Here is a 13,828-nt window from a genome sequence, read left to right as displayed (position 1 = left end):
AGTTGTAATTCTTCCCCTTTCGGATAAATTTCAGAAGAGGGATACCTGCTTTTCCTTCATATTCAAAAATTGTAACCTTGTTCACACAAAATAAATTAGTGCCTTTTCGTGAGCATCATGATGTGCATTCAACAAACGCAGACAAAACTGATCTTTTTAGTATTTTGTGATAATTGTTGCTAGGGAGGTATTGTATACTGAAAATTAAAAACAATTAGATTTCGTACATCAAATGATGACAGATTATATATTGAACGCAAACAACATTATATCAGCCATGTACCAAAATGTCATCTATGTGTGTTGATGAATTTGGGTAAAACAAGCTTCTGTATACTACAATTTAACGACACATCAAAGTCTTATTGTAACATAACCTCACATTACAATGAGAAAGAAATTTGGAGGTGGCATGACGTAAAAAAGTCATCCCACAGTCGTATTACTCTATGTACTGTTCAGGTACTCTGCCATCTAGTGTTTGTTATTGCAAGCTCATTTCTCGACACTAGCGACGCATAGCGTCCGTTATTTTCCAGTTGCGTCTAAATTTAATATAAGCTTGATCAATCTGTTTTATATATGGTATAACATAAAGAACAACGAGAACAGTGTAACTGCAGCTGTCGGTTCATCGGAACAAGCTCCGACGTTCCGACTGTTATCTCGGAGTCGGAACATACCTTGTGCAACGCGGTACTGCGAGCCCGCAACAGCTGGGCAAGTGAGCAGCTCGGAGTCGGAACACTGTTATTTCGGAACAGGAGGTTCCGACCTACTGTTCATTTTTGCAACAGTTCCGAGACCGGAACAGTTCCAAAATAACTGTTGTGTTATTTTTTACCCATCTCTAGCACAGATCCTATGGTGGAACCCGTGGGCCGCCGTCCTCGTGAAGACGTGACGTAGCTCGAAGTTAGGCTTCTTCCATTCTTCCGTGTTCATGGCTGGCGTCTGAAGGAATTCCTGGTCCACGTCTGCTGCTTTTTCTTCTCTGTCCCTAACGTGGGCCTCATATGCTGGTGTAGGTTGAAGGCCGTTGCTCGTCATCAGCTCTCTTACGAAGAAATCCGTGTCCATTAATAGGTATACCAGCCTCGTTTGCGTTGCTCTCGACACTTGAAGAGCTCTTTTTAGGTATGACGCTTTCACGGCTTCTAGCTTCTTTAGGTTCGCTGAGGTTAAGTGAACCCATATCTTTTTCAGCGCGTAGCTAACTATTGGAGCGATCTTGATGTAGAAGAGGCGCAGGGCTGTGGTCGTGGAGAGCTTTTCGAGCTTCTTTATGTCGTACGTAGCCTTGATCGCCGCCGAGCATCTTTCTTCTATGTGCTTAGTAAATGACTTGCCTGTCACTTGCAGTGTTAAGCCCAGATATTTGTATTGGTATAAATGAAAGCCCTTCAACTTTAGTATTTAGTTCAAATGTGCTTTCATTTTCTTCATAAATTTCTGCCACTCGTTTAGTTTAGATCATATATACAACAGATCAGCCAAACCATCTGTAATCTTGAGAACAAGTGGAAAATAACGGAAGCTATGCGAGCAGGTTTGTTCGCACAGCAAGTTTGTGATGGTTTGAGAACTGTTTTCAAACTGTCCCATCTTCATCTAATGCGCATGATCGTTTTGAAAACCAATTTCAAACCATCCGTGGTTTCAGCTGTACGAACGCATTTCAAACTGGTTGGAACCACTGCCGCCTAGATAAGAGTTTGAACTTACAACAGCAGTATCAAGGAAGAAATAATGTAAACAGCTGTCCAACACCAAGAATTTATCAAGAAATCGTATAAACTTTAACCTATGTCGGTTGCTTTGTATTTTACGACAGAGTTTTTATGCTCCGTAAAGACATTGTCAGTTATTCTGAATTACGAAGCCAATATACTGTTTAAGTATTGTGTATGATAGTAACTACAAACTCCATGTATTTCCATTTCCGAAAGACGAATATTTGAAAATGAAGTGTTTGAGGTATAAACGGAACATTTCACCCTTACTAAATATTCACTAGTAAGGCTTTGTGTTGACTGTGTGTAATATTTAAAATTTTTTAAATTTTATTTTTCTTTATCTTATTTCAAGTGTATTCTGAATGATTCTAACCTCACTCGCGAAAATATTTGATTTCGGCAGCTTACACAAACCAGATTTACTTATCTAATTTATAGGTGTGTGAACTCCACTTCCTAGCAAAAGATACGAGACTCCCAAAATACTGAAAGAACTGTATCAATGTACGGCCAAAGACAGAAAGACGTTTAAAAGAGTACCATTATCATGTCCAAAACTTCAGAAAAGTGAGTATGTTATATAAATGTAACATGAACATTAATTGGACATGTCTCTAATTAAACTTATACTCTTATTCTTTATGGCAGTTTTGTACAATTATTATTCTTTTATTTTAAGATGCTGTACCATCTCAAATGCCGGGGTGCCCAAAATATATGTCCAGGACTCAAGCAGTTGCTCGTGAGCCTCCCGAGGATCGACAGCTTCAATTGGAGAATAAAGCAATATGTCATTAGAAGAAAACATGAAGATGCTTAATTCATGTAATAAAATTAAGTGTTTTTAAAGTTCTCAGGAAATGAAAGGCAAATTAATAGTAGGCCTAATATTTGCTTGTTAAGTGACTGTAACCACGTCTGTGCCGTTTTGTTTAATGAAGAGCCTTTTCTTGAAGTGAATTGTTACGTCCAGATATAACTTGTATTTATAGGGAATACGTTTACTAGACAAGATTGCTTTCCCTGTGAAAGTCAGTGAAATAATAGTGTTCAGAAAATAATTTTTATCTCTAATTCAAAACTTGGAAATATTGCCAACAAGGAAATTGCAGTTTTGGATATGATACGTGTGTCTTGTTTTCATTTCTTTGTGTAAGAGGATTGTGCCAAGTGATATAGGTATTCATGGGAGACAGTTGTACATCTCACTAGTATACATAACCTCACAGCAGGAATCTTTGGAGCAACAGGTAATGACCTATACTAATGAATAATTACACAAAGAAAGGAAATGATTTAAAAAATGCCAGAACTATGCCCGAGTTTCAAAGAAACAGGACTATTTGAAATAGTATGCAAGTTTGATAATAATAATAATAATAATATACCGCTAGGTCTTGTAATTTGTAAATTATTGACTTCTAACTTCAGTTACTGAATTTATTTATTGAAAATGTTAGCAGTAAATTGTTCATTACAATGGAATTGGGTAAAAGCAATACGGTACATTGTTTTTTTAGCTTTTCTTGTTGTATTGTCCACTTTGTGAACATACAGTGTATGATATTCATTATGTCAGTTTATGTAAATATTTTTGTCTCAAAATGGTTCAACTAATTATAATACAGTGCATAATAATATATATTATATAAAATTACGTGAAGCAGTTTATTCAATTTCCATTTTACCTCATAAATATTCCTATGCATCTAATTGAAGCAGCTGTCAACAGAATATTTGTAGGTGCAATTCAAATTATGAACCAGAAATTATTAGGCCTACTTTTTATCGTTGCTCATGATTTTCTACATTTTAAAATGTTACATGTTCAATATTGTTTGCATTCGAACGATTTTCTACAATTTCGCCAGACAAAAAATACGATAGTCTACTTTTGATGACACCACGTAAGTAGTTGACTTACTGTATAGGTGGTGTTGAAGTGGAGGGAAGATCGCGCCCATTTCAAAGCAGTAAAGGTTAAAATTTGTTCAGTAACTTCAAATTTCTCAATACGCCATAAAAATGGAAGGTAAGAAAGATATATTAATGATAGTGTTCTAAAAATATATTTGTTAATTCTCCGGAAGAACTACACTGAAAGAGGCACTGTTTTAATTTCTTTTTACTGCCTTTTGTGATTTGTTTAGTGCTAAACACGTGATTTTAGTGAGCAAAAAACAATTGGAGGACTATTGTGAAGGACTTGTCACCCAAATACCTACTGTTTTGCTCGCCTTTCGTTGTCATTGTTACTAATCAATATTTTGCTACATTTTTCACCGATTTATGTTACGTTAATTCCTCTAAACCAACATTCAAACCTCCAACTCATTCGTCACCTGTTTCCCGGGTTTTTATGCTATCTGCATCACCAGGTTTCATGCATTATTTCAACATTTTCGGATAAGTTTATCGTTTATATTTTTATTTATTTACAATCTTTGTTCTTCAAATGTCTATTCATGAAAAAAAAACAGCACTTTTTGGTAATTTCTTCTCTCTCAAAATCGCGACTTACACGTCCTTGGAAATTTACCATATTTTCAAAAATAAAATAATTCATATGTGATAACATGCTTTAATCTATTTCTTTATGTACAGAGTTGCAAGAATTTTTGGTTATGCAACAACCAACAGAGATAGTTCAGCATATATACTGGTCAGATAATGCTACAAAATCATTAATAGATTGTTACAAAATGTACAGGAAGAAAGTGGGATCATTAGAAGTAAGCAACATGAAAAGGATGTGGGAAATATTAGCTGTGAAAATAAACGAAATTCATGGAACAAATTTTACTGCAGGGCACTGCGAAAATAGATGGAGGGTATTGGAAAGGAATTACAAAAAGGTTGTGGACAACAACAAAAAGACTGGAAGGGGGAGAAAAAATTTTGAGTACCAAGAACAGTTTGATGAGATTTATGTCAATAAGAGGAATATTCATCCTGAATTGCTATTAGCAACAGATACTGTACAGGAAATGCCAATTTCATTTGAAATTTCTGAGCAGTTGGACATTGCTCAGGAACAGTCAACTTCCATTCCTTCTACCAGTAATGATAGGCCTATTGATAATAATTCTGAAGTAAATGTAACACAAAGTAGGCCTAAAAGAAGAAAGACTCAAACAAACTCTACACTGGAGCTTATGAGGAAGGACTACTACACTGAATTCTTAAAAATACAAGGGAAAGGTTGGAATTTGAAAAGGAGAAGGCTAAAACAAGACAAAATAAAATTCAGGAAATGTTGGAAAGGAGAAGGCTAAAGCAAAACAATATAAAAACGAGTTGCTTAGCGAAAGAAATGAGATTTTAAAGAAGTATTTGGAATACAAAATTGAGTTTCCAAATGATTTGTAATTTGCTGTGCCTCCTTGTTAGTTTGTATGATCACTTTTCTTACTATGCAAAGACAGTTATATTTAGGCTATGAACAAGTAGGAAGATAATAGTAACTCTTACAGTGCTTATAAATTCTGATACTGCTACTATTATTATTGATTTGTACGTATGAGTACCATAGCAGACTCTTGAATTTCTACAACTTAATATCTCAATTCATTAATATTGCTCACATTTCTCTCCTGTTGTTCTTAACTTCTGTGCATAATCAGTTTTATTGTAATACTATATACTAAAATACATTCAATCTTTTAGTTAATTTTTCACTCTAACAACAATGTATCACTAAGCCTCAAGGCATTTACTCTATTTATTGTATCATGGTACTCTTTATCAATGGCAACCTGTAGTGGTTACAGGAAGAAATAAAATAAATAAATATGTATAAGATTAATGTGCAATATAACATTCTAACACTAGCTGTAACAAAATGTTTAACGCACTTCCTGATCAATATTCACACTGCTACAAAATGAAACAGATAAACTTGTATAAAGAAATTAAATAATTAAACTAGAGTAGTGATACCAGTATATTAATATATATAACTTATTTATAAAATCAGTCATTAGTATGCAACAGAAAGGATAGATAAACGAATCCTTTTTCTAAATCAAATTGTACCTACAGTAGAATACAGAAAATAGTGATCTTGGATAGAGCTACCTGTACACTTTATCTGAAGAAAATTTTTTTCTAACAAATACCTGTAAAGTTGCAGTTTAATAACTGAAATGGGGATATGAATAAAAGTTTACGAAAGTTTTCACAACTGAAAACTTGTTATTAAGACAATCTTCAACATTAAGAATGTAGAACATTTATTTTCGTCACTAGTGAAGCTTATACAGTAAGAATCGTTAAAAATTTGAAAATTTTTTTATTGTCTCATTCGATAGAGTATACTTTTCTGTATGTATTTCCAAATTTTCAGATATAAATTTCAATTATTAGCGTCAATATTTTTTTTTCTGTGGTTATGCATTGACAAGGCAAGAGAAAGGGGCATGGTATAACCTCACAGTACCTCCATGTCCAAAAATTAGTTATTGTGGCATGAAAGTATTCAAAATCGCTGTGTGTGAAGCAGTGTTCACCTTCGATGATGGAGACAATAGTAAGATTGCAATACTCAATGAATTAGGTGTGAAAATAGAATATTTCACAAAAAAATTAAGTTCTCGCTATACCTAACGGTTTAAATCAGCAGACATAAGGGCACGAGAATCGACATTGGAGGCCTGAAGGACTAGGAGAAGATTAAGAATGGAAGAACACACTCAGCATGTTGACAAGGAGGGTGTGACATATGCAGGAGGTTCTTTTAGCGCAGGATGTAAGTACAAGCATGTCCCAATTTTAGACCCATTGTCCCGATAATTACATTTTTCGATACATTATATATGAAATTGAAGCTAAAATCATGTAGAATAAGTGTGCAAAATTTGAAGAGAATACATTAAGTTGTAGTGAAGTTATTTAATATTTTGTAAAAAGTGCAACCGCTACTGTACGAAACCTCTTAACATTAAGAATGGAGAAAATTTATTCAGTCATACCAAAAAGGAGACTCTGTCTCACAGTTTAGTACTGTCCACGAGACTTGCCCATCAGCAGACATGTATGAAGACTCTCACCTTCAGGTATGGGAACACAAGTTTGAATTACTAACACTTTTGGACCTCCCTAATAATAATAGGCCTATGTTTGTACATGGTTATTGCATCTTTTTAAAGGATGCTATCTTAAATATTACAGTGACAAAAAAGAAAAAAATAATCCTGATGGAATGACTTACAAAAGATGTAATAATCCCAAGAAAACTAGTAAAATTGTCGAGCAAAGGAAAAATAAATTTAACTTAGAATTTGCTTAGTTCTATTATTATTTTCAGCGTAGAAAAATTATTCGGCACATAATGTCTTCTTCTACTTATAGATGAAAATTTTGAATTAGAGAATATAATAGTGAAAGATATTGAAGTACTTAACGCTTGCAAGGGTATCAAAACTGTTACTGCTTACAAAACCATCTCTTATATTGCTACCTATATGCTTCAATGGGCCATTTTCCACCCTATTTAAGATGTGGTAAATCCATTCTCATTTACAAGAATGGTAGCGCAAGTTCATGTCCAGTCCTGGAGCGTTTATTGTACTGAATTGGAATTTAAATTTAACTAATCCTGCTCACTGTCCTGAGGTGAATGATACTCCTCGTTTCAAATAAGATGTCACATTGCAAACTTCTGTTTCAAAAACAACCTCACACTTTGCCAAAAATACTTTGAATTGTATTCTAATCATTATGCACCCACCTTACAAAAACTGAAGTAATTGTCATACAAGTAAAAAAACTTAATTTAGAGAACAGCAATCTTGGAGGTCAATACAATTAATTAATAGACACTGAATATGAAATATGAGATGAACCTTTTTTTTTCTGTGGAGAAGAGGCTCGAAGGCTTACATTGCATCCTGAGGCTTATTGTGCTTACCACTCCTGTTCTGTAAATGACTTTGTTGCTGAATGACCATGCTCTTGTAGGGATGCAGCATGCTGCACCGTGAACTTAACCCATGTAATGATGATGATGATGATGATGATGATGATGATGATGATGATGACATATGAATTAATTATGCCAAAATGAATACAAGGTCCAACTGCGAAAGTTACCCAGCAATTTTGCTTCATTTTGTTGAGGGAAAACCCCAACCAGGATTTGGGCCCACCCATTTCACAGTCAGACATTACCCACAGCAGTGGATTATGGAATGAACTTACTAAATTATATTATATTATGAATGGGAGGCATGGAAAAAATTGATGGACTAACCTAGTCCTTATGATCTGCATTTACACCGACTGACGGTGTCGTGTATAGTTCCTGGGGTAGCTCAGTCGGTAAACACTAAGCGAAGGTCCCGGGATCGATACCTGGCCCCGGAACAATTTTTCCTTGAAATTATTCAAACCTGCTTTACAGGGAGCTACTACCTGAAAGCCAGATTTGGTTAATGAAGACAGTTTATACAAACTAAAACCGTGTAAAGACACATATGTTAGGTAAACATACTTGGATAGTTTACCAACAATCATATATATGTCCAACACAGAAGCCAAATTGGTCATCAAAGGGTAAGCCTAGCTTAATGGCAAATAATCGCTTCAGAAACACAGTATTGCAAACAACAGAACATACTTCTTGTAATCTAGCAAGAATTAGATCAGTACTGACTATTGTAGTTAATTATATTAATTTAGGTATAAGTAATGGACACAGGAAGTGAACGTTTAAGTAATTATTTGTGAAAATGCTTTTTTAACATCTTAGTTTAAGTTAATTTTGTCAAAATATAACCTTAATCATTCACTGCATTGTAGCGATACAATAGCCATAATTTACAAAGCCAAAATATTAGCAACATAATTTCTCATTTCAATTCCGTTTCTGTCATTTCTGTTGCCATCATCGTCATCATCCTCAGCATAATTTTCTCCTTCATGTTCCTGCTCATGTCCATGGTCATTTTCATGATCAGGATCCTGAAGATGAAAATCATCAGTTAGTGCCATATTGTGAACCACACAACAGGCTCTAATAAAGTGAACTACATCTGGTATACTTCTTAATTTTATATGGTACAGTTGCCTAAACTTCTGTTTCAAGAGACCAAAACAATGTTCGACTACATATCTGGATTTGGATAATTTTGTATTGAAATTTCTCTGTCTTCTAGTTAATTGTCCTCTGTGTGCAAAAGGTGTCAGTAGATTTCTTAAGCATGGGTAGCCGCTGTCTCCCAGAATGTAATGATCCTGACATTTTTCTTGTAGGGTGTTTGCCAGTGGTGATACTCTGAAGACCCTACTGTCGTGGACAGACCCAGGAAAACCTACGAATATGTCCCTGATTCTTCTCTGATGGTCACATACAACTTGCAGTTGTATAGAATGGAAATGTTTCCTATTTAAATAAGAATCTGTGTCATTGGAGGGCTTGTCAATTTTGATATGGCTCCCATCAATAACACCAATAACTCCAGGAAAACCATTCTCTCTCAAGTTCCTTTCTATTTCATTTTTTTCTGCTGGAGTGGGCCAAGAAATTATATGTTGTGACAGGTTACTTAGAAAATACGTAATTTTCCTGATAATTTTGAAGAGACTGCTTATAGAGATATCGAATCGATCAGCAACATCTCTGAATGAAGATGTCTGATGACCAGCAAACCACAAAAATATAATAATTTGCTGGAATGAGCCCAACTTTCCATGCTGTCCTGATTGGTAATGAAAATATTGTGATATTTCAAATTGTTGTGAGACACTCTCTGCTACATGGCGACTTACACGAAAATGCTCAACAAATTCGCTGTTATTGTACCTAGGTATAGTATGTTCAAAATAATTTTCATTTTTAGGCCTGTCCCTCCTCAAATAATTCCAGCAGACCTAACTCATCCCCACTGGATATATATTCCATATCGTTGTCACTAGAAGTGCTTGAATGGGACATCTGAAATAACAATTATAGGCCTAAATTAACTTCTATTTAAAAACACTTCCGGAACATAATTTTATTACAATTAATCTGTATCAAGAGTATACTCATCATAATCACAAATTGTGGGTGTTGTTTTAAAAATGAACTAAAATAGAAACATTAACTTCGTCTATGATATATATTTTATAAATTAAATAAAAACAGCTTTACATTACGTATCCAGACAATTAAATGTTACAGTTATTGAATAAAAAATAATAGTACGCTTATAAATTATGCTGTAAAGCTTTAAAATAGTACGCACGCTTATATATAGTATTACCTTCCTGAAAAATGGCAATTATACGAAACAACAGTACTAAAATACAATTGATTATTTATTTAGGGCATGTTCGTATAGGTTATGTATTCGTATGTTGTAAATAACATGAAGAAAACCAACGAGCTTTACAGAAAACAATGGCAAAACTATCTTGACGCGCATGCGTCATCTATGATTTGAGATTAGTTTGCACTTGATTCGCAAATCAATTCTGCCTGTTAGGAATCGATTTGAAATCAGTCTGATGTGCTGTACGAACGTGTGACTATTAGTCAGAAACAGTTTGAGTTTGAAGTCTGTGCTGTGCGAACAGCAAAATCCATGTGCGCATGACCGGAATCGTTCAAACCAGTTTGGAACTACTGTGCGAACAAATCTGTCGAGAAATGAGCTTGTGATAATCAACACTAGATGGCAGAGTACCTGAAAAGTACATGGAGTAAAGCCTGAAAATAAACAAGGAGGGAAGGATTGTTGTGTGTAGAGAGCGAGCGCGAAATTTAAATATTGAATAATTATTATTTGTGTTGTGTTACGCATCTTGTGTTGAGTGATTATTTAGTGTTTAGTGTGTTAAATAACATATTAATTAAGTTATATATACTGTTTCTTCTTCCGTTTATTGTTTCATAAATCTTGTGATAAAAGACACTGATTCCTAACAATTGCCTCACCAATCAAGAAATCCTTATGGAGGAAACAAATAATTATCCACAAGAAATAAACTATCAGACTCCAATTGAAGAAGATACTTCAGAATTAACTCTTCACAGAGGCCCACGAACGAAAACGTACACCTTAAAAAAAGGTATGTTACATAAAGTCAAGCAATCAAAAAAGTCTTCAGCTAAGAAAGAATTAATCAATCCAAACAGATCACTTGAAATACGTAACTTACCAATATTTCAAAATACTTCACATTCGGTTACATCAACACCACAACCTGCACAACCAACTTCAGGAACATCAGTTATGAATCAAGATGACAAACTCAAGACACTACAATCTTCATATTCAAAAGAACTTATTTCGATTCCTACAAATAATTATTTTGATCCACTTTCCCAGCTAAATGGTGATACTGTAGAAAATATGGAAACTAACTATGTATTCTCGCACGATCCTTGTGGAAATGATGAATCTCAAAAAGAGGTGCTAGATGCTACTCCTAAAGTAACAACTGCTAGATTTCCGCCAATCATTGTTCCTATACTTCCTAAATGTCCTAACTATTTTCAGTACCAGCGGGACCTGGAGAAAGAGTTAGGCTTTCCTATAAGAATAATATACAATCAATCACAAGGAACAAAGTTTCATGTTTCATCAGAAGAAGCTTATAACAAGCTGAAAAATTTATTTCAAGATAAGCATATTGGATTTTATACGTTTACTCCTAAATCACACAAGCCGCTACAAGTCGTGATCAAGAAACTTCCAGTACAAGTAACTGCTCAACAAATACAAGAAGAGTTACTAATGTTAGATTTTCCCGTTATCGGTGTTTGACAGCTCACGACTACTCGACAGACAACAGGCATTGTTGAAAAATTTAACTTACCAGTATGGGTTGTCTCCTTAAAAAATAATGAAGTTGGGCGAACAGTTTATGATCTTAAATATATATGTCACCAATCAATATTAATTGAAACTTACAACCCGAAATCAAAAACATATCAGTGCTATAATTGCCAGCTCTATGGCCATACGTCTTCGGGCTGTTGCCTACCTACTAAATGTGTAAAATGTGGTAACAATCATAGACTTGAAGACTGTCCAGTCGCACCTACTTGCGCAAATTGCGGTGAATCACACACTGCTAATTACCGACAATGTAACATAGCTCTTCAACATCGAAATGTACTGCAACAAAAACAAGATCTGAAAGAACAGAGACTAAGAAATAGAGGAATAGGTTATACTTTTAATCAACATGATTTCCCAAGCTTGCCAAAAGTTACCCTAATCCAGCTTGGACGAAAACGAACTCCAACACAGAGACTACTACAAACACACTCATGGGGGATATTAAAGAACTCTATACTTTTCTTCAAAGCATAGGCTTTACTAAAATTATTAATCAAATTAAACAAACTACATTAAAATTGCAACAGGCATCAGACACATTCTCTAAACTACTCATAATATTTGAAGCAATTACAACAATACTGACTCCAGAAACAAACGTTCCTTAAACCAACACAAATTAAAAACCTTCGTATAATTAATTTCAATGCTAATGGCATTAAACGACAAATTTATGAACTTCAATATCTCTTACTTGAACATAGTATCGACATTGCTCTCATCACAGAAACCCACTTGGAACCCACTGATCGTTTCACATTACGTAACTACGATATCATTCGCTCTGACAGGCCTTACAGACGTGGAGGAGGTACTGCTATAATCATCAAGCGAAATATATCCTATGCTCCAGTCCAAATAATTGGCTTAACGTGTGCTGAAATCACAGCTATAACACTCCTTCTCGATAAAAAAGAAGTAATGATTGCATCCCTATATATTCCTTCTAATTGAAATCTCTCTTCCAATGAACTTGATAAAATCATCAGTGCGCACCCCAGATTTATCATTGGTGGTGATCTAAATGCAAAACATACATCCTGGCATTCAAGATTAATAAATCCAAAAGGGCGCGTACTCCACGCATATGCTGAAGAACACAATTACTACATTCTCGCCCCAATATTTCCAACTTATTACCCGTATCAAAAAGATAAACTACCTGATGTCCTAGATATATTTCTTCTCAAAACATATGGGATGCCCCCCATCATTGAACCACTAAACGCTCTTAATTCAGATCACCTACCTGTTCTTATACTTATTAATACAGCTAATTCTTTTTCTTGTCAAAAACCACGTAAGAAGTATTATACCGATTGGAACTTATTTGAAAATACCTTAACACAGACTCTGCCAGGAAATCCAAATCTAGTCACTAAAGATGATATTGAATCCGGTATACAGATCCTTACTGATACTATCCATGACGCTTATAGAAATTCTTCGAATTGCATAGAAGATCATGACCTCGACTTGCAAGAAAATAATGAACTTCTCTTCCTTATCAAAGCAAAACATAAAGCAAGAAAGAATTGGCATGAAACTGGTAACCCACAAGCTAAACGATGCTATAATCGACTTAATAAAGCTCTCCAAAGAAAAATAAAATCTCACCAAATACAAGAGTTTGAATCTGCAGTTGAAAAGATAACAGAAAAACCAGAACAGCTTTGGTCCTTAAGTAAGAAACTACAAGACACATCAAAGAAAATTTCAAATACAGCAATAGTTGACAACAATGGAGTGAGATATTACAAACCAATTGATAAAGCGAATGTCGTTGCAACTTCCTTAGAACAGAGATTCTGGCCAAACAACACTCCAATAAATATACAATTCGTCCATAATATAGAATCTCAAATACAAAATTTGCTAAGTCTTCCCGTCAAACATGATATTGCTCAAACTTCGTCCACAGAAGTAAAAACTACAATCTTCGAAAGTAAACAAAAGAAATCACCTGGACCAGATAAAATCACAACTGAAATGTTAGCTCACCTTCCGCAATTGGCCCTTACACATCTTACAAAAATTTATAACGCATGCTTGCAACATAAATATTTCCCTAGATCCTGGAAACATGCTCATATTGTTACATTTCCTAAACCGAAAAAGAACCCAACAATTCCTAATAACAGACGACCTATTAGTCTGCTAAGTATTCCCGGAAAAATTTTAGAAAAAATCATTGCAAGACGTCTACTTCCTCTTCTTCAAACACCATCAAGAACTCATCACCAGCAGTTCGGTTTTAAGAAACAT

The 13,828-nt window shown here is 34.7% G+C and overlaps 1 long non-coding RNA gene across 1 annotated transcript; it reads left to right on the top strand.

Moving 5' to 3' along the window:
- The first annotated feature begins 859 nt into the window (after positions 1–859).
- Positions 860–3,399, top strand: LOC138711676 (uncharacterized). The gene is made up of 2 exons (XR_011335421.1): positions 860–2,303; positions 2,416–3,399. It is a non-coding gene; the product is annotated as an uncharacterized lncRNA (long non-coding RNA).
- The last annotated feature ends 10,429 nt before the right edge of the window (positions 3,400–13,828 follow it).

This window comes from Periplaneta americana, chromosome 13 (assembly GCF_040183065.1).
Source record: "Periplaneta americana isolate PAMFEO1 chromosome 13, P.americana_PAMFEO1_priV1, whole genome shotgun sequence".
Lineage (NCBI taxonomy): Eukaryota > Metazoa > Arthropoda > Insecta > Blattodea > Blattidae > Periplaneta > Periplaneta americana.
This window is presented reverse-complemented; position numbering and strand designations above follow the sequence as displayed.